The sequence below is a fragment of the Dasypus novemcinctus genome, chromosome Y (genome assembly GCF_030445035.2).
Source record: "Dasypus novemcinctus isolate mDasNov1 chromosome Y, mDasNov1.1.hap2, whole genome shotgun sequence".
Lineage (NCBI taxonomy): Eukaryota > Metazoa > Chordata > Mammalia > Cingulata > Dasypodidae > Dasypus > Dasypus novemcinctus.
Window position 1 is genome coordinate 21,940,234 of NC_092216.1, and position 22,452 is coordinate 21,962,685.

At 36.2% G+C, this 22,452-nt stretch overlaps 1 pseudogene; it reads left to right on the forward strand.

The window, feature by feature from the left end:
• LOC139438283 (ADP-ribosylation factor-like protein 8B pseudogene) overlaps positions 1-21,871 on the forward strand; it is a 120,755-nt pseudogene extending 98,884 nt beyond the window's left edge.
• Positions 21,872-22,452: the final 581 nt, after the last annotated feature.

Below are 22,452 nucleotides of genomic sequence, written 5' to 3' on the forward strand. Positions count from 1 at the left end.
CATTTCTTCTGTGCTTATATTATACCTTGTAGTGAGATTGTCTGTTTATATGATATTCAATACTTAATGAGGAACCGCAAAACTGTCTTCCACAGGAGCTGCACCATTGTAACCAGGAATGAATGAGTGTTCCTGTTTCTCCATATCCTTTGCTACACTTCTTATATTCCGTGGGTTTTTTTGGTATTTTTTGTATTTTTGCATTTTTTGTATTTTTCTATTTTTTGTATTAGTTACTATTCTTTTTTTATTAGAATATTTATTGAAGTATTAATACATGAACATGCATAAACAAAAAGTGTATAGTAAAAGATGTGAACTTAGAAAACAAGCATACGTATCATCACACAGGGCTCTCATACATCACCCTACCAGCAACACCTTACGTTGTGAAACATTTGTTATAAACTCTGAAAGAGCATCATCAAAACGTTACTGCTAATTATAGCCAATGTCTTACAATTGGTGTATTTACCCCCAGCCCACCTGCTTTTAAGAATTTAAATGGATATAAAATGGTATCTCATTGTAGTTTTGATCTGCTTTAAAAAAATGTTATTGAAGTATATCATCTTTACTTGGAAATACATAAGGAGTACGTGTACAGCAAACGTTGTAGAAAACAAATGTGTAATATCATGCAGGACTCCCATGTATCAACCTACCCTCAACACCTTACATTGTTGTTAAACAATGGTTAAGGAACTATGAAATAACTATAGCCCCTATCTTACATTTGGCATATTTTCCCCAATTATTAATATCCTGTATTAGTAGTATTTAATTTTCATATTTCATGAGAGAGTGTTCTCATATTCATTCTGTTAACCACAATCCATCTTCCACCACTGGGTTATCTGTTTTACACAGTCCAGTGCTCTTTACAATCCACCAAAAATGTATACTCAGTGACTCTCATTTTCACACAGAGTTATACTCCCAATGCCTCAGTCAGTTTTCAAACATTTTCATTCCTCCAAAATGAAAAATGCTCTATCCCTTTATATGCCCCTATTGTTGTCCCTTAGAATTAATATAAATCTTCTTTGCCAGTGCTGTCAAAATATTACCTATTATTGTTAATTATAATCCATATTACACTAATTGTAATTTTCCCTTGTTTCACCATATTCTTATCACTTTGTAAAAGAAGAAAATTCTCATATTTACTCTATTAACCACAATTTTTATCCACCACCAAAATCATTACATTATAAATTCCCCAATTCTTTTCTACCTTCCTTTCAGTAGATCCTTTCATCCCCAATCACATTTATAAAACAGCAGTATTAGTTATATTCACTATAACATGTTACCATCAAATTTAGTCTGATAAAGTTCTACACTTTTACAATTAACCTTATTAAAATTCTCTATGTATTAAGCATCAGTTCTTTCTCATCCCTTCTTCTATTTCCTAGTAGCATATACTCTACAGTTTACCATCTTGATTTTACTCGTCGTATTTTAGTTCATATTAGTGATACCATACAACACGTGTCCTTTTGTGTCTGACTTATTTCACTCAACATAATGTTATCAAGATTCATCCATGCTGTCACGTGTATCCCAATTTCATTTCTTTTTACAACTCAACAGTTTCCCATCATTTGTGATACCACATTCTGCTTATTCATTCATCACTTGGTGGACATTTGGTCTATTACCACATTTTAGCAGTTGTGATTAATGTTGCTCTGAACATCAGTGTGCACATGTAAGTTTCCATCCTTGCTCTCAGTCCTTCGGAATATATTCCTAGTAAAGGAATTGCTGGATCTTACAGCAGTTCTCTATCCAACTTCTCGAGGTTTTGTCATATGTCTTCCACAAAGGCTGTACCAGTCTACACTCCTACCAACAGTGCAGGAGTGCTCCTGTTTCTCCACACCCTCTCTAGTAGCTGAAGTTTTCGTTTTTTTTTTTAATAATGCCATTCTATAAGGTGTGGAATGGTATCTCATTGCAGTTTTGATCTGCATTTCCTTTAATAGGTAATGATGTTGAACGTCTTTTCTTGTGTGTCTATAGAGTATTTATATTTCCTCTTTGGAAAATGTGTATTCAAAGAATTTTGCTCATTTTTAATTTGGTTTTTCTTTTTATCCTTCTATTGTATGATGTCTTTTTTTAAACATGGATATCAAAGCCTAATCAAACATGTGGCTTACAAATATTTTCTTCTATCTTAATTTGGCTCCTTATTTATTTTCTAAAGTTGTTGGAAGAAAAAAATGTTTAATTTTGAGGAGTTTCCATTCATCTATTTGTTAGTTCCTTGTGCTTTGAATGTGAGATTTAAGAAACTACTCCTACCACAAGATCTTGAAGATGCTTTCCTACATTTTCTTCTAGGAGTTGTGTGGTTGTAGCCTTTACATTTAAGTCTTTGATTCATTTTGAGTTAATTTTTCTATAAAGTATGAGATAAGGGTCCTCTTTCTCTTTTTTTTTGGATACGGATATCCAGTTCTCCCAGCACTATTTCTTGAATAGACTCTTCTTCCCCAGCTGGGTAAACTTGATAGCCTTGCCAAAACTTACTTGACCTTGGGTGTGCAGTCTGTTTCTCAGTAACCAGTTCTATTCCAGTTGTCAGTCTGCATGTTTGTGTCAGTACCATGCTGATTTTTACACTGTAGCTAACTAAATAGTTCTAAATTCAAGAAGTGAGAGTCCTCCAACTACATTCTTCTTTTTAATGACAATTTGGACAATGCAGGGCCGCTTACTCTTTAAAAAATTTTTGATAATTGATGTTTCCATTTCTGCACAAAAGGCTGTTGGGACTTTTATTGGGATTGTTTTTATTTTGTAAATCAGTTTGGGTAGAATTGACATCTTAACGATATTTAGTCTTCCTCTCCATTAACATAAATGTTCTTCCATTTAAGTCTCTTTTGGTTTCATTTAGTAATATTGTGTAGTTTTCTGAATTGAGATCTTTTATGTCCTTGGTTAGGTTTATTCATAAATATTTGATTCTTCTAGTGGCTGTTATAATTGGACTCCTTTCTGACTTCCTCCTCATGTTGGTCATTGGTAGAGTACAGAAACGATACTGATTTTTGCATATTAAGCTTGTATCCTGCTTTTCTCCAGAACTTGTCTATAAGTTCTAGAACTTTCTGGTGTATTTTTCAGGATATTCTAACTATGGGATCATATCATCAGCAAATAGCACAAGTTTTACTTCTTATTTTCGATTTTGGTGCCTTCTATTATTATTTTTATCTAACCTAATTTCCCCAGCTAGAACTTCTCACATAATATTGAATAACTGTGTGACAGTGGGCATCCTTCTCCTGTTCCTGATTTCAGCAGGAAAGATTTCACTCTTTCACCAAAAACCTGCTAGCTGTAGGTTTTTCATACATGCACTTTACTTTGTTGAGAATATTTACTTCTCTTTCTATCTCTTGGAGTGTTTTTACAAAGAAAAAATCATCAATGTTGTCAAAAGCCTTTTCTGCATGAATTGAGGGTCATGTGTTCTTTTTTCTTCTTCAATCTATTAATAGGATTTATTACACTAATTGTTTTTCTTTCATTGAACCACCCTTGCATACCTGGAATAAAACCAAGTTTATCATGGTGTTTATATCTTTTAATGTACTTTGGGATTTGGTTTGCAAGTGTTTTATTGAGAATTTCTGCATCTGTATTCTTTAGATACATTGGTCTGTAATTTTCTTTTTTTTGTATTGTCTGTCTGGTTTTGGTATTTGAGTAATGGCTTCATGGAATGCATTTAGTAGCATCCCTTCCTATTCAGTGTTTTGGAGAGCTTCAGCAAGAATGGCATTAGCTTGTCTTTGAATGATTGGTAGAATTAACCTGTGAGGCTTGTGGTCCTGCGTTTTTCATTTTTCGAGGGTTTTTGATGACTATTTCAATCTCTTCACTTGTGATTGTTTTGTTGAGGTTTTCTAATTCTCCTAGGGTCAGTGAAAATGGTTCCTGTGTTTCTTGGAATTTTCCATCCCACCTACATTGTCTAGTTTCTTGGCCTACAGTTGTTCATAGTATCCTCTTCTTTTTGCAGAGTCAGTGGTAATGTCCCCTCACATTTCTGATTTTATTTATTTGCATCATCTCTCTTTCTCTTTTTTGTCAGTCTAACTAGTGGTTTATCAATTTTGTTGATCTTTTTGAAGAACCAACTTTTGGTTTTGTTGATTTTTGTTGTTGTTGTTCCAATTTCATTTTTTTCTGCTCTGATCTTTATTATTTCTTTCCTTAGGCTTGATTTAGGACTAGTTAGCTGTTCATTTTCTAGTTCCTGGAGGTGTGCAGTTAGGTTTCAATATTGCTCATTCTTCAGTTATACTATAAGCACTGACAACTATAAACCTCTCTCTCAGCACTGCTTTTGCTGTATCTATAAATTTTTATATGGTGTGCTCTCATATTTACTCATTTCAAGGCATTTGCTGATTTCTCATGTAATTTTTTCTTTCCCCCATGGTTTAAGACCGTGATTTTTATTTTTCCATATATTTGTAAATTTTCCCTTTTTCTGTCTAAATTTTATTTTCAGTTTTGTTGCATTTTGATAGAGAGGAGGTGCTTTGTATAATTCGTATCTTTTTAAGTTTATTGACACCTGTCTTTTGACCCAGATATTGCCTGTTCTGGAGAAAGCTCCATGAGGACTTTTTAAGAATGTGTATTGTGTTCTTTAGAGGTGTAATGCTCTATAAATGTCTAAGTCTAGTTTGTTTATCATATTATTGAAGCTGTTTCCTTTTTTTATCCTCTGTCCAGTGCTGAGAGTATTGTATTGAAGTCTGTTAACTATTATTGTAAAGACGTCTATTTTTAGACTCCCTTCAATTTTGCCAGTTTGTGCTTCATGTATCTGGGGGGCACCCAGTTTATGTGCATACATACTCATAATTATTTTCTCAGGTGCATTGCTCCTTTTTATTAATATATATTTTTCCTTCATCTCTTTTTACAATTTTGCATTTAAAATCTATTTGTTATGTTAGTAGTATGGATACTCTCTAGTTATTTTTGGTTGCTATTTTTGTAGAATATCTTTTTCAACCTTTCACTTTCTACTTTATTGGGTCCTTATGTCTGAGGTGAGAGTCTTGTATGTACCATTTAGAGGGCTTGCAATTTTTTATGCATTTTGTCACAGATGGTATGTCCTTTTGTTGGGAATTCATTCCATTGACGTTGAATGAGGCATAACTTAATACAGGGTCTCATTTGCTTTCCATTGTCATACCTTACTACTGCCTGACTTTTTACCCTGTAAATTACTAGTTATCTTTATTTCAACACTTGATTTAGGAGATTTGTGTGATTATGATTGATCAGTTGTCTTAAATCCTGAGTCTGGTCAGGATTTTAATTTTGTTCATTTAGGGGGGCTATCTCTTCCTGATTTTTAGCATTGCTTATAATTTTTAGGTGATGTCTAGGCATCTGAATAGGTTGGTGAATTTATGCAGAGAGGTAATTTCTCTCTTTCCTAGAGGTTTAGTTTCATGACTTTTTTTAAAAATTTTGGTTCACCTTATTCTAAGTCTTTTAAAATTGTTCCGCTTAAGTTATCAGAATATGACCAGGGACTCACTAGTGGGGTGCAGATTAACTCCAAGAGGTCTGGAACTACAGTCTGCTCAGAGTGGTTTTTCACTTTGCAGGGTCTGGGCTGGCCAACAGATGGTGCTCATTGCAGAATCTTTCCATGGAGGTGCCTATTTCAAACTCCACTTGCCAATGATTCTAGTCTCACCACAACAGAGAAACACTGCTGATTTATAGGTGTTGCACTTGTAGTGTACCTTTTTGCTCAAACCATTTATAAACTCTGAACTTTTGCTGTGGATTTTTCGGGATTTCTTCAATTTGGAATACTGTCTTTGGAAAACATGAAAAGCTTTACTTCTTCCTTTACAATTTGGATGGCTTTTATTTCTTTTTCTGGCCTAATTGTTCTGGCAAGGATTTCAGTGGTGACAGTGGCATTTTTGTTTATTCCTTATCCTAAAGGTAAAACTTTCAGCCTCACCTCTTTTACTAGGTTGTTAGCTGTGAGTTTTTCATTTACGGACTTTATCATGTTGAAGAAGTTTCTTGCTATTCCTCGTGTTCTATGTTTGCTTATCAAAAGTTGTGCTGTATTTTGTCAAACACCTCTTCTGCTTCAATTTAGATGATAATGTGGTTTTGTTCATTTTGTTGCTGTGGTGTATTGCAATAATTGGTTTTCTTTGAATGAATCAACCTCACATACCCCTGCAAACCATTTTAATCATGGTTTGGTATACCCTGGATTTGGTTCTCCAATATTTTGTTGAGGATTTTGCATCTATATTCATCAGAGATACTCTTCTGTAGCTTTCCTGGATTTGGTGTCAAGGCGATGCTTGCAGAATGAATTAGGGAGTGTTCCCTCTTCTTCAGTTTCTTTGGAAAACTTTGAGAAGAATTAGGAGTTAAATCTTCTTGGGATGTTGGGAAGATACGTCTGTGAAACCATCTGGTCCTGGCTTTTCTTGTTTTGCTTTTGGATTTGTTGATTCAATCTCCTTACCAGTTATTGGTGTGTTGAGATCTTCTATTTCCTTCAGAGTCATGTAGGTTGTTCATGTGTTCCTAAGAATTTCTTCATTTCTTCTAGATTATTTAATGTATTGGTGTACTCTCATGTATGTTATTCTTTTATAATAATGCCCCCTTTTTCATTTCTGATATCTGTTAATGCATTTCCTCTCATTTTCTTTGTGTGTGTGGCTAAGTTTCTTGATCTTTTCAAAGAACCAACTTTGAGTTTTGTTGATTCTCAACTTTTTTTCTATATCGTGTTTCATTTATCTCTATTCTAATCTTTATTTACTTCCTTTGCTTTTTCTAGTCCCTCCATTTTTTAAGGTAAATGTCTCTGGTTTGCAGCTTTCTTTCTTTTTTTTTGTAAGCCTTTAGGCCATGAATTTCCAACTTAGCTTTGCCTTTTTGCACCTCTTAAGATTTGTTATGTTGTATTTTCAGTTTTATTTACCAACAGGTATGTCCTAATTTCCCCCATGATTTCTGCTTTAACCCATTGGATGTTTCAGTATATTATTTTTCTTTATGCTGCTGAATTCTATTTTTAATTCACTATGTTTAGAGAAGGTATGTTTTATGATTTCAGTATTTTTGAATTGACAGAGAGTTGTTTTGTAAGCTAACATATGGTCTATCCTAGCTAATGAACGAAATGCACTGGAGAAGAATGTGTATTCTGCTGCCATTGGGTGCTGTGTTCTATATGTTTGTTGTCTAGTTGCTTTAGAGTAACATTCCATTCTTTAATTTCCTCAGTAATCTTCTCACTAGATGTTCTATCCAATATTAAAAATGGTATATTAATATCTTCTACTTTTCATTTAGGAGTATTTCTCCCTTCAAATGTTTGTATTTGCATCTCGTATTTTAGGGTTCTGCTGTTTCTTGCATATATTTATATTATAAAAGTTACATCGTTTTGCGGAATTGATTCCTTTACCATTATATAATGACTGCCTTTGTCTTTCACAACTTTTTTGTTTTACGATTTAAGGTCATTTTGTCTGAGATTAGTATTTCAACTCTGTTTTGCCTACTAGTTGTATGCTATATATTTTCTCATACTTTGACTTTCAACTACTTGCATCTATGAATTTAAGAGTAGTGTCCTGTGGACAACAGATAGTTGGGTCGTACTTTTTAAAATCCATTTTACCATTCTCAGTCTACTGACTGGTGAGGTTAAACTCTTTATATTAAAAGTCACTATTTATAATGCAGGACTTTCTTCTGCCTTCTTGCTTTTCACCTTTGTAGTTCTTACACCTTTTTTTATTTTGCAGTTTTTCCATTAATAATTACTTTTATATTTTTTGATTTCTTGTCTTGTGGAGTACCTTCTGTTTTCTACCTAGATAAATAATTTTTCTCTTAGCCAATTTTTAAAATTGTCTTTTCTTTTGAATATACATAGATCACACAAAATGTTACATTAAAAAATGCAGTATATTATATACCTTCCATAACCCACTGAATGGACTGGGTATATTTTCAATCAATTTCCCCTTGTGGCTACAATGGAGACAACATTTACCATCCTAAATATAAAACTGTCATATTTGGGTTTGATGTCAAAGTAACTTCATTAGCATAAAATACAGATTTCCTAAACCCCATTGTGCTTCCACCTTCTTTTGTAATTATTACTGCTTATATCCTTGTATACTGTGTGTCCAAAGCCATATGTTTTTTGTTAATTTTCATGTATTTGCAGTTTAGTACACTGTAATACCTAAAGAGCAGAGTAACATGCCAAACAATAAGGTACAATAATTCTGGCTTTTATGATTACCCCAATGGTTACCTTTACTGCACATCTTAATGTATATATCCTGCTTTGACCCAGTGTGTGATGTCCCTTCAGTTCAGTCTGAACAACTCTCTTTACCATTGCTTCTCGGGCAGGTCTTGGTGAGGCGGATTCCCTCAGTTGGTTTGGTATTTACATTTTGCTTAGATTGAGTTGGACAATATGTGGAACCTTTTGCCTAGTTTCTTTCACTCAGCTTATTTCCTCTTTTTAACCCTTAATGGAAGATTATTAATATATTATTGTGCACTATTGTACATAGTTGGCTTTGGTTGTATTTTTGCAGCACATTAACATCTCATAACATTAATGTACACTTGTTCTGTTTTAAAGTAAAACATTGCTATATATGCAACATTACCCATCCTAATTTTTCATTAGAGGTTTCACTATGCTATACAGTCCATATTTCATTTTTTAAAAAGATGATTTCATGCCTTTCTAGTGACGCACAGGACCTTAGACTTTCCCTTTCAACCAGCGTCAGACACGTATATAATTATCCCTTCTGGTTACAAACAGTGTGATATGTTTTCATCATTTCTATTCATTTCCAAAGATTAACAACTCCTTACCAATTCTCGACAGAATAAACTTCAGTTTTCTATTCTCTAACTTCATTCTATTTGTTAGTGACCTGTATTTTAGTTATTAACTCAAATGAGATTGCAGGATATATTTAGTTCATGATAACAAAATCATGCAACTTTTGTTCTTTTGCGTCAGGTTTGCGACACTCAACATAATGTCCTCCAGGTTCGTCCATGTAGTCGTATGCATCATGTCTTTATTTTTCTTACAGCTGGATAATATTCCTTCATATGTATATAACACAGTTTGCATATTCATTGACTGATGCATACCTGGGGTATTTCCATCTTTTAGTACCTGTGAATAATGCCATTATGAAAATGATTTCTGTTTGTCATTGCTTTTAATTCTTCTGGATATATATATATAAATATATATAGCTGGGCCATGTGGAAAGTCTATTTCAAATTCTTTAGGAACTGCCAAACAGTCCTCCACAGTGGCTGTGCCATTCTGTATTTCCACAAACAGCGAATGAGTATTCCTAGCTCTCCACATCCTTTCCAACACTTGTAGTTTCCAACTTTTTAATAGAGGACATGGTAATAGGTATATTCTCATTGTAGCTTTAATTTGCATTTCTCTAATTGCTAGTGATGTTGTACAATTTTTTGTATGTTTTTGTTTATTTGCATTTATATTTCTTTTTTGGACAGGTGTCTATTCAAGTCTTTTGCCCATTTTAAAATCTGGTTTCTCTTTCTATTTTTATTGCTGAGTTGTAGCACCTTTTTTGGGTGTGTGTGTGTTACTGCGACAGGGGATTGAACCCTGGATCTTGTATGTGGGAAGCCGGCATTCAACCACTGAGCCACATCAGCTCCCCATGTTGTAGCATCTTCATATATCATAGATATGAAACTCTTATCATATAGGTGATTTCCAAGATTTTATCCCATGAAATTGGCTACCATTTCACGCTTTTGACAAAGTCCTTTGAGGTGCAAAAGTGTTTAAATTTGAGGAAGTCCCATTTATCTATTTTTTTCTTTCATTGCCTGTGCTCTGTGTGTAATATTTAAGAGATCACTACATACCGCAAGATCTTGAAAATATTTCCCTATTTTATCTTCAAGGAGTTTTATGGTCCTGGCTTTTGTATTTAGGTCTTTGACCTATTTTGTGTCAATTTTTGTATAGAGAGTGAGATACTGGCTCCTTTTCACTATTTTATGTATATCCAGGTCTTGCAGCACCATTTTTTGAAGAGACTGTTGGTCCCAGTAAAGTGGGTTTAGTAGGCTTCCCAAAAACTAGTTGAACATAGGTTTGAGGGTCGATTCTGAACACTCAATTCTATTGCATTGATCAGCGTGTCTTTTTATGCCAATACCATGTTGTTTTGGTCACTGTAGCTTTGTGCTATGTTTCAAGGTTAGGCAGTGTGAGTGCTCTTCTCTTCTATTTTTAGAATGTCTTTGGGTATTTGGGCCCACTTGTCCTTCATGCCTGTAAAGTACGCTGTTGGAATTCTGATTGTGATTACATTTAATCTATAGATCGGTTTTGGTACGACTGACATTTTCATGGTACTTAGGCTTCCAATTCATGGACACAGAATGTCTTTTCATTTTTTTAGGTGTTCTTTGAGTTCTTGTAGCAGTGATTTGTAGTTTTCCAAATACAGCTCTTTTCATCTGTAGTTAATATAATTCCTGGTTATTTTGAGTCTTTTTGTTGCTATTGTCAATGGAATTGTTTTTTCTGATTTCCTCTTCTCATTGTTACAATTTTAGTATATAGAAACATTATGACTTTTCAATGTAATGTTTTCACATGTTTTTGTACCCTGCCACCTTGCTGAACTCATTAGCTCTAGTAGCTTTGTCATACATATTTCAGGAATTTTCTAAATATAGGATCATATCATCCATGAATAGTGAGAGTTTTACTTTGTCTTTTATAACTTTGATGCTGTTTATTTTTTTTCTTTTTCTTGTCTAATTGCACTACCGAGAACTTCTAACACACTATTAAAAAGAGTGATGAGAGTGAGCATTCTTGTCTTTTCCTGATTTAGATGGAAAAGTTTCAGCCTTTCCCCACTTAATTGATATTGTTTGTGGATTTTTCATGTATGCCCTTTATCAGGATGAGGAAATTTCCTTCCATTCCTTCCTTTTGAAGTATTTTTGTCAAGAAAGGATGTTTGATTTTGCTGGATCATGTTTCTGTGTCATTGAGATGATCATTGCTTTTGTCCCTTTAATTTATAGTATGGTGATTATGTAAATTGATTTTCTTTTGTTGAACCACCCTTTCATTCCTGGAATAAATCATACTCAGTTGTGTTGTAGAATTTTTTGAATATGCTATTGAATTTTATTGGCAAATATTTTGTTAAGAATTAATGCATCTATGTTCATGTGAGAGATTGTTCTCTACATTTTTTTTCTTGTATCTTTATCTGGGTTTTGTATTAGGGTGATGTTGGCTTCATAAAATGGGTTGAGTAATTTTCCCTCCTCTTCAATTTCTTGGAAGAGATTTAAGTAGGATTCGTGTTAATTCTTTTCAAAATACTTGGTAGAGTTCACCTGTAAAGTCATCTGGTTCTAGAACTTCCTTTGTTGAGAGATTTTTGATGACTAATTTCTCTTATAATTTCTTCTTTGATCCACTAATGTTCAGGAATGTTGTTCTGTCTCCACATATTTGTGAATTCTCCCTTTCCTTCTATTATTGATTTCCAGTCTCATCCAATCATCAACTGAGAAGTTGTTTTGTATTATTTCATTGATTTGTAATTATGACTTCTTGAGAAATACGTGTAACCTGCTGATTTGGGGAGCAATGTTCTGTATATTTCTGTTAGGATTAGATCATTTATGATATTGTTGAAGTTCTCTCTTTTCTTGTTGATCATCAGTCTACTTGTTCTGTCTGTTGATGTGAGGGATGTGTGCAAGTCTCCAACTATCTTATAGAAACATCCATTTTTCTTTTCAGCTTTGCCAAAGTTTACCTTGGGGCACTGTGTTTAGGTGCATAGATATTACTCATTGCTACACCTTAGTGGTGGTTTGTCCTTTCTAATAATAGATACACGCCATTGAATATCTCATAAAAATTTACAAAATTGTGCAGAAGAGTTTGTAAACTACAACGTAAACTGTAACCCACACTGAGTGGCAATGTTCCAAAATGTGTTTATCAATTGTAACAAATGTTCCACACAATGAAAGATGTTGGTAATGTGGGCAAGTGTGTGGTCGATAAGGGGGCAGGGCATATGGGAACCCCCTATACTTTTTAATATAACATTTATGTAATCTAAGTATCTTTAAAAAATTAAAAAGTATATATATATATGAATATATATCATGTCTTTTATATCTCTTGTAACTTTCTTGCATTTTCAAAGACTGTTTTATGCTACTCCTGCTCTATTTTTATTACAGTTTGTATGACATATCTTTTTTTTTTTTTTTTTTTAGTAGAAACAGAGAATCCAATTTAATAGGAAAACTTCTCACACCTGGCAATTTTTTGACACAGAAAAGGACAATAACAACATTTTCTCCTTGAGTTAAGACCCCAGCAGCTATGAAAGCCAGCACAGTGATCAAATATTAGAAATGAAAACTTTTAAATAATGTTCAATTTTAACTTACACAGTTATGTTATTTCTCAATTATATCATTTAATAAGTAAATCATAATATATCAAGGCAAGAATTAAAAAGAAATCATTGTATTTATAGTGGTTAAGTTAGGTAATAAAGTAGCTATATATTTAGAACAGAGCTATATACAGTGTTCTGTGACCAAGACCATACATCAAAATCACTTACCCCACCACAATATGAATAGACACCAAATACAAAAAATACACACACATTTTGTTTCATCTATGTCTGTTCATATCGACAAAGTTATAATGCTTTGCAAGTTCTTTTTAGACACAGGAACACTGTGGAAAAATAAAAACTAATAAGGTAGCCTAGTTTGGTGACAATAGGAAAGGCTTCAGCAATAAATTCAAAGGACATAAAGAAATAGAATCAGCCTTATTTTTATTGGGATCTTGTACCTTGTATCATTTTTTAGGGGTTGAATTAAAGTATAATTATGCCATGCTAAGAGAAGCAAAAGATAATATCAGCACTATAGCATTGTGTACGTGGGTGGGTGTGTGTGTGCATGTTGGAAAGAGACCACATATAACTATGTAAAGAAAGATAGCACTTTCCCTTAACATGTAGGTGATTCAAAATAATTAAATATTTAAAATTATGCTTCATTTGTTTGTTCAAATATAAACAAAACTGTAAAGGCACTAACACTGCCATTTCTATTATTTTATAAATGAACATATGTGGTCCTTGTAACAACAGCAAACCTCAGTGCAGTAGTCTAACCTGGTGCTCTCAAAATTATTGTATGCAATTTATGAAAGAAAATGTATGATATATCTTTTTGCAACCTTTTGCTTTCAACTTGTTTGTATCCCAGGGTGTAAGGTGAGTCTCCTGTAAACAGCACATGGATGACTCATTTATTATTATTTTTTAAATCCATTCTGTCAGCCTAAATCTTTGGGGAGTTTAATCCATTCACCTTCAGCATTATTACCATCAATGCATTATTTACTTCCACGATTTTCTGCTTTGGCTTTCCTCTGTCATAGCTTATTTATATCTGTCCTTTCACACTTTGGTTATCCTTTCTGATACTCTTCACTTAGTCTACACAATCTTCCAAGCCACCTTCTCCTGTTTTTCTTCTTCTTTTGGGCTGCAGAACTCCTTTACCGCTTTCTGAAGAGCCATGTTCTTATTTCTTTGTGCATATTTTAAACTCAGCTTCATAGCTGGATGACAGTTTTAACAGATAAAGAATTCTCCCCTGGTGATTTTTCTCTTTCAGCACCTTAATTATATCATATCATTGTCTTCTCACTTTTCTGGTTTCTGATGAGACATTTGCAATAAATCTTACTGGGCAGCCTTTGTATGTGATGGCTTGTTTCTCCCTTGATGCTTCAGAATTTTATATTTAAGTTGGAGTTCTGAATACTATGTGCCATGTATAGGTTTATTTCTGATTTATTCTAGTTGTGGTATGCTATGCTTCTTGGACATGTAAATTCATTTTGTTCATGAGATTTGGGAAATTTTCATCCATTTTTTCCTGAAACAGTATTTTGGAACAAGACACCTGCTTTGCATGTAAGATGTCCCAAGTTCAATCCCTGGTAACTGAAAACTATCTAAGATTTCTTTTAGCATTGTTTTGTGGGTCCTGTACTTAGGTTAATTTGATTCCTAACTATTTGAATCTTTTTGTTGCTATTGTAAATGGATGTTTTACCCCTGATTTCCTCATTACATTTCTGAGTAACTAGTATACAAAAACATTACTGATTTTCCATGTTGATCTTTCATCCTGCCACTTTGCTGAACTCATTTATTGTAATATAGGCCAAGTAGTTTTGTTACAGACCTTTCAGAATTCTCTAAACAGAGGGTCATGTTGTCCACAAATAGTGAGTTTAACTTCCTCTTTTCCAATTTGGATACCTGTAATTGTTTTTTTTTTTTTTTTCTTTTTTAAATGCTCTAGCTTGAACTCCTCTAATATTGAATAACAGTGATGAGTGGGCATCGTTGTCTTGTTCCTAATCTTAGATGGAGAGGGCATTGTTTTATTTGTAAGTAATAGATAATTTGTGTCCACAGATTTTTTAAAAATCAATTTTTGGATGCATATTCATAAAGCATAAAAATTATCCAAAGTTTATACTAAATGGTATTTGGTATAATTGCAGAGCTGTGAATGCATCACTTCAGTCATTATTAGAGTATTTTCATTACTCCACTAATAGTAAACCAAAAACAAATAAAAACTCTACCCCTTAACAATCGTCAGTCAATCTGTCCTTCCTCTGCCGCATATAAGTGCTATTTTGTTTCCATCATGATAATTTATATGTACTTAGACTTTATATGGAATGAGTCAAACAATAGGTACTACCTTTTGTCTATTTTCTTTCTTATGGTATATGTATTAGTCTACCAGAAGCGATGCTGATACAAAATCCCAGAAATCTGTTGACTATTTTAAGGGTTTTTATTTGGGATAAAACCTTACAGTTACAAAGTCAAGGAAAGTCCAACTGAAGGTTGCTTTCTCACCAAAGTCAGTTGCCACATGTTGGAGCTAGATGGTTGCTGTTCTCTGCCTGGTCTCTTCTTTCCCTCTTGTGTTCCAGTCCTCTCTCTCCTGGCATAGAGGTCATTTCTCTCCAGGACTTCTCAGGCTCAGCTCTTCTATTCTCTTCCCTAAGTCACCTGCAAACTATCAGATGAATGGCTTACCTCTCCCTGGGGATTTAGCTGATTCTGCCTTCTCCTTTCTGTCACATAGCAGGATAAAAAATGACATAGGTCTGTCTTCCTGTGTCTTCTTGAGTGAGTGCCCATTCACATCAGATCCAGCATGGGGGTGGGCACTCAACCTGCATTACACCCGATGGCATCATCAAATCTGAAAAGCCCTAACTCAGTCTTAAGAAGTAATTCAATCAAAGACACCTCCACCGAATTTAATGCAATCGAAGGCTGTCATATCCAGAGGAACATATTAGTTTACAAACAATCTTTCTCTTTCTGAGATTCATAAACTAATCTCAGGCTGCCACAGTATAGTTTCTTTTTTTCTTTTTTTTGATTCTTTTTTAAAGATACATAGATCACAAAAAATGTTACATTAAAAAATATATCGCCCCTCCCAAACCTCTCACATCAAAACCCTCTTTCATCATTGTGGCACATTCATTGAATTTGGTGAATACATTTTGGAGCACTGCTGCACTGCGTGGATTATACTTTACATTGTAGATTGCACTCTGCCCCAGTACATTGAGTGGGTTATGGCAGTATATATTATGTCCAGCATTTGTCCCTACAGTGTCATTTAGAACAACTCCAATTCCCAAAAATGCCCCCACATCATGTCTCTTCTTCCATCCCCCTGTTCTCATGAACTATACTGGCCACTGCCAACATCACTGATATAATTTCTTCCATTGCTAGAGTCACAGTTGTTCTATAATAGAATACAAGTAAGTCCACTCTAATCCAAATTTTATTCCTCCATCCTGTGGACCCTGGGATGGTGATGTCCACCCCACCTCTAAATCAAGAAGGGGCATTGATCCCACATGGTTGATGGATGGGATTCTCCTACCTGGAGTTGTAGACTCTCTCCGTTCCCTGGTGTGGTGGTCGACCATCTTCACCACCCTGTTAGCTGACCTGAATATGTCAAACGAGCCAGGGCTGAGGCTCATAGCCCAGCTGGCACATGGTCAGTCCAGAGATTCAAGTCTCTTGGGTACACACCTACCCCAGCACCCAACCACAGGTTCAATAAAACTAAAAGAAGAGGCATGTGTAGACAGGTTACAACTGAGTCCAACTTCATCACACTCTGCAAAACAAATTCCAAAGTCAGGACCACTGACACGGCACTGAACTCCAGAACCATCTGCCATGACCTGTGTGTCTCCGTAGCCCTCAGGAGCACCAGTACCTGGATTGTACCTTCTGGGATCCTGCTGAGGTGTGCATACTGTGAACCCTCTGATGACCTCCTGATTCATTTTGAAGTCTCTTAGCCATAAAAACTCATTTGTCTCTTTACCACTTTCCCCTTTATTCAAGGTCTTTTTCTAGTTGTATCACCATGTGGTACTTGGTAGTTTCAACTACCTTTCCTGAGTATTCTTCCACATACCCTTTTCCCCTTTATTCCAGATCTTTGCATTCTGATTTTAAAAGGATTCTATATGACAGCGCTTGAGTTTTTCCCTAAATGGTTTCATTAATGTGGTTAGGAGTTGATTCCAGAACCGGTATCTCAATGCTCTTTGTTAAGTCTTCCCTTTATTTTTGGGTAGGGAACATGATTGGCTGAAGGAGGGAGACTTAGTTGGAAGAGTTGAGAGGATGTTGCTGCTGCAGAAGCCAGAGCTGCTCTGATTTGTTAGACAGGGATTTAAGTCTCAATGTTATGAGTTCTTCTAGAGATCACTCTTGCCCATCTGCCTTCCAACTGTTATCTTGCTGTAAAACAAATAAATACAAATAATCATTGCTGATTCCCGAGGTGTTTTGACTGAAAATACCTTAAAATAACTCCTTCAGGATTTACATAGTTTGCACTGTTCTGTACGTCATTTACACTTTTCTAAATGTCATAGAGCCTAGAGCTCTTTCAAGGTTGCAATTGAAATGAAACTATTAAATCTTAAGAGTTTCTCTATTAAACCAAGTTTTAAGTCAAACCTAAAACCAAAACACAGTTTCTGACTTGCTCAACTCACCCTCATCCTCTGTTACTGGAGAAAACACCTAGAGTCTCTACAACAATCACCTTCCTTGTACTCTCCACCTTCACACCGTCTCTGCCCTCCTTCCCTCCCAGCACCCTGCAGGCAAGGCCCAGATACAGAGTGTGAAAAGTGCTGTTAACAGTCACAGAGTCACAGTGGTTAGATGCGTTCAGTATCTACACCCCTCTAAAACAGTGGAGAATGGGGAAATCGTGTAAAACCCAATGTCAGTTGAGGTCCACTTTTGATACCACCAGAAATTAATGCCTATGTTAGTGTAATCTTAGTATATGCTAAGTGTATAATAAAGAGTAACTGCATGCAAGATCATATACCTTTATTTCTTCTGGTCTGATGGGTGGTCTTGAGTAAACCAGGACAGGCAATAATTACTGTGGTGATTTCTGAAGATTTTTCTTAGTCACTTTTATAAGGTTAGACATTCTTTGTTGAAAAACATCAAGAGTTAAGGGAAATTAATTTTGTGATTCTTTATTTCCAAAACTTATTTCTGGAAATTGAATGGAGAAACTTTTCATTTTTGTTCAAGTTCTCACTTAGGTTTACCTGCTGAGACAGTAAAGTAGCAATTACTTCCCTTTCTTTCAAAAATATGCACTGTAAAATTTGAACATTCCTAAAATGTGAGTTGCCATATGGGGTGTATTAGTCAGCCAAAGGGGTGCTGATGCAAAATACCAGAAATTGGTTGGTTTTTATGAAGGGTGTTTATTTGGGGTAGGAGCTAACAGGTACCAGGCTGAAAAGCATAAGTTTCTTCCTTCACCAGTCTGTTTTCACGTGTTGCATCAAGATGGCTAGTGATGTCAGCCGGGCTTCAGGCTTCCTGGGTTCCTCCCTCTCAGGGTCTTACTTCTGTCTGGGTTTAGGGTTCTTCTTCCCTTCCAGGGTCTTGCTTCTCTCTGGTTCAGGTTTCTTCTCTTCCTGGCGCTTACTTCTCTTTACTCTGTGTGCTTACTTCCCAGGACTTGAACTTAAGATTTTAGCATCAAACTTGAATGTCATCACTCCAACATTAAGAAACCTTGACTGTCCTCTGCCATGCCCTTTATCTGTGGGTCCCCACACAGCAAGTGGTAGAGACTTAATGCCCTAAGGATGTGGCTCAATCAAAGCCCTATTCATAACTTAATCATGCCCAGGTACAGACCCGATGACAAACATAATCCAATGTCTATTTTTGGAATTCATGCCCATATCAAACTGCTACAACCCACTAATTATTTTGCAGTGTGTTTTTAAGCCTCCACACATTTCTGATATTATCTCTTTCCCCTCTGTTAGTGATTTCTAGTTCCATTCTATTTTGATTCTAGAAGGTGCTTTGTAGAATTTCATTGTTTTTTATATTTATTTCGAGCTTCATTGTGACCCAATATCTGGTCTATTCTAGAGATAGGCTTCTGTATCCCCTATAATTGTTTTTACAATTTAAGTCTGTTTTGTCTGTTTTGCTATCCTATCCCTGCTTATTTTCAGCATGTGGTTTCAGAGGGTAATTGAATCCAAATGTATGTAGAAAGTTTAATATGGATTATAAATGTGGGGAAATGGGTAGAGTTGGTGGTAGCACATTATAGTGAGTGAAAGGTACCGTTGGGAGGTTAGTTTGAATTCAAAGAAAGCTAAAGGAAAATCTAGTGCAAGTTTCTTAAACTTATTTTCCATGGACCCTTTTCCTGTCAGGTGAAAACCATTGAACAATTCCTCACTGTGTGTAATAATATGAATATGTCACACCCACACTAACACATCCCCTTGAGAATAATGTTTTCATTTTGTTTTGTTTTGTTTTGTATTTCAGTTCAAGGTCATGGACTTCTTGTTAAGAAACCCTGATCTAGAAACTGTATAACACTGTGATTTGGTGTGGATGGTTGTGTTTAATAATGCAAACACACAAATGTTTCCCTATAAAAAATAGCTCGGGGACAGAATGAAATGACCTGGAGATAGCTGTCTTAGGCTAAGACACCAGGCAAAGGCTGGACACTGATCAGAAGAAAGAGGAGCTATAGAGGGGAATCTCAAGGCTAATACTGTGAGTTGCAACAAGCAGGTGATAATTCTGACACCCTACACCCCTCCAAAGACAACTTTGAATTCTGAACGGAGAAACCAAAATCAACTAAACCCAGAAGAGAATGGAGAGACCATCGCATGCCAGGCACCATGTGTCTTGCTGTGTGGCAAAGGAGCCAAGGATCACCAGCAGCCAATCATCAGGAAGAAAGCATTTCCTTGATTTGGACACCTTGGTTTGGAAGTTTTCCATACCTCAAAATGTAAGCCAGTAAAAACCCAGTGTTTAAACCAACCCATTTCATGGTATAATATGGAGTAGCCAGGAAATTAAAAGTGATTTTAGTACAAGAACTGGGATGCTGCTAGTCCAAATACCAAAAATGTGGAATGGCTTTGGAATTGGTTATTGGGTAGAGGCTGAAAGAGTTGTGAGTCGCTTGATAGAAAAGCCTAGATTGCTTTGAAGAGACTGTTGGTAGACGAATGACTACTAAAAGTACTTCTAATGAGGCCATAGGCAGAAATGATGAATGTGTTACTGGACTCCGAGTAAAGGCAATCCTTGTCTTAAAATGCAAAGAACATTGTAAAACTGATTCTGATGTAGAATGGAAGGTAGACCTGAAATTGTTGAGCCTGGATATTTAGCTGAGCAGGTTTCCAAGTTGCGTTTAGAAAGTGCAGCCTGGTTTCTTCTTGCAGCTTATAGTAAAATGAAAGAGGAAAGGGATAAGCTGAGAATTGAACTCTGGGACACAAAGGAAACAAAAACCAATGAGTTGGCAAATTCTGGGTTTTATGAAAGTGACTCCCCAAAGAAAGTGCTCCATGTGGGGTTTAATTGAAAATAGAATCAGTTATGTCAGTGCAAGTCATATGGGAGGTGCAATTACCCAGGAAAGATCTGTGGAAAGTCCTACTTTCTGATGATTTGGCTCCTGTGTACTACATGCAAAATCATCACGTTTTTTGAAAGCTCTGCCTGGAACCTCTGCCAGACTGGACTAAAAGGGATAGAAAATGGACATAATGGAGAAAAAAATATTTCAAAGGCAGTATTATGTAATCTGAGGATTGGATCAAAGATGTCTTTCAGGCCAAGAGAGCGGGCCTACTCATGTGTGTGAGTATTTCCGGGTGCTTGGAGAGGGTGAACCTTCCATGCTAGTGTTAAGGAAGACTGCTACCATCAGAGTGTTCTCAGAGGTTGGAGGATGTGCTCTCAGGACGGCAGGGTCTGGCCATTACCCCAGTTTTTTCATAGGGTGAGTCCTATCCCCAGGGATTGTGGAGAGTACCCGTATTTGATAAGGGGAAACTGCCCCTGAATAGGGTGGTCCTGCCATTCCATTAGGACCAGAGGACAAATCATGGTTCATAGATGACTTTCAGACCTTGAAATCTAATGACGTATGCCCTGCAGCAGGGTTTCAGAATGGTTTCATGCACATAACCTGTTTTCCTTCTAATTTCTGTGCACGGGAGTGGGAATTTGTTCTAGTCTGCTGAGCTGCCAAAATACAGATACCATGAAATGGAGTGTCTTTTAACAATAGAATTTGTTACCTCACACATTTACAATTTTGAGGCTGAGAACAATGTCCAAATTCAGGCATTATCAGGTGATGTTTTCATACTGAAGAGACTGCCAGTGATCCCAGACTCCTCTGTCATGTCACATGGAAAGGAACATCACCATGTCTGCTGGTCTCTTCCTTCTCTTCTGGGTTTTATTGCTTTCATGACTTTCTCTCTTTTCTTTCTGAATTATATTCTCTTATAAAGGACTCCAGACTGGGCTTCCTGGCTCCGGCCGCCGCCGCCCGCCAGTGCCAGCCGCGCCGGGCCGGGGTCCCGAGGAGCCGTTGCGGTTCCGGTTCCGGGCCGAGGCCCGCTTGTGTAGAAGCTGCCGCCGCCGCCCGCCAGGCCCGTCGCTTGTTCTTTCTCCCGGTCGCCATCCTGCTGGCGCTCATCTCCCGCCTGCTGGACTGGTTCCGGTCGCTCTTCTGGAAAGAGGAGATGGAGCTGACGCTCGTAGGGCTGCAGTACTCGGGCAAGACCACCTTCGTCAATGTCATCGCGTCAGGTCCATTCAGTGAAGATATGATACCCACAGTGGGCTTCAACATGAGGAAAGTAACTAAAGGTAACGTCACAATAAAGATCTGGGACATAGGAGGGCTACCTCGATTCCGGAGCATGTGGGAACGGTACTGCAGAGCAGTCAATGCTCTTGTTTATATGATAGATGCTGCAGATCGTGAAAAGATTGAAGCCTCTCGAAATGAGCTACATAATCTTCTAGACAAACCACAGTTACAAGGAATTCCAGTGCTAGTACTTGGAAACAAGAGAGATCTTCCTAATGCCTTGGATGAGAAACAGCTAATTGAAAAAATGAATCTCTCTGCTATTCAGGATAGAGAAATTTGCTGCTATTCAGTTTCCTGCAAAGAAAAGGATAATATAGATATCACACTTCAGTGGCTAATTCAACATTCAAAATCTAGAAGAAGCTGAAGAATCTCCTGAAGTCTTCCAGTCCTTCTTGGCTATAATCCTAAAATTATTGTCCGTTCCTCTGAAGTACTTCCCAGAATACGGTCCTCCTAAACCTAAGAAATTGCCTTTTTCAGAGTTTATTTCTCATGTGCACTGCTGAAGACGTGTATTCCTAATCCTTCATAAAGAACTGGCTAGAGTTCTCATGATAAAGTCAGCACACACATAAAAAGGCTTCTTGCACATACTTGTCTTAAACAGTGTGCAGAGCTTTTTAAAAACCATATTTTGACCACCTTAAATCAAGAAAATTGCATATTTCTGTTCTGGTCTTTCAGGGCCAGATTTTTATATTGATTGTCAGTAAAAGTCTATCTGTGATATTTAATTATAGAGTCCAGTAGCTTAATACTAAAGATACTGACTTAAGACAGCATGAAGTTTCTAGTGCCACTCACAGTATTTAGAAAACCTTTAAGCCTGACTCAGGTGGGATATAAACATAGTGTTTATCTTATCTCACAAATGCATGTGAAATGTATAATTACACCTTAGGAATTAAAAAAAAAACATGGTCTGCAAAGTGGGAACAGAGGCAC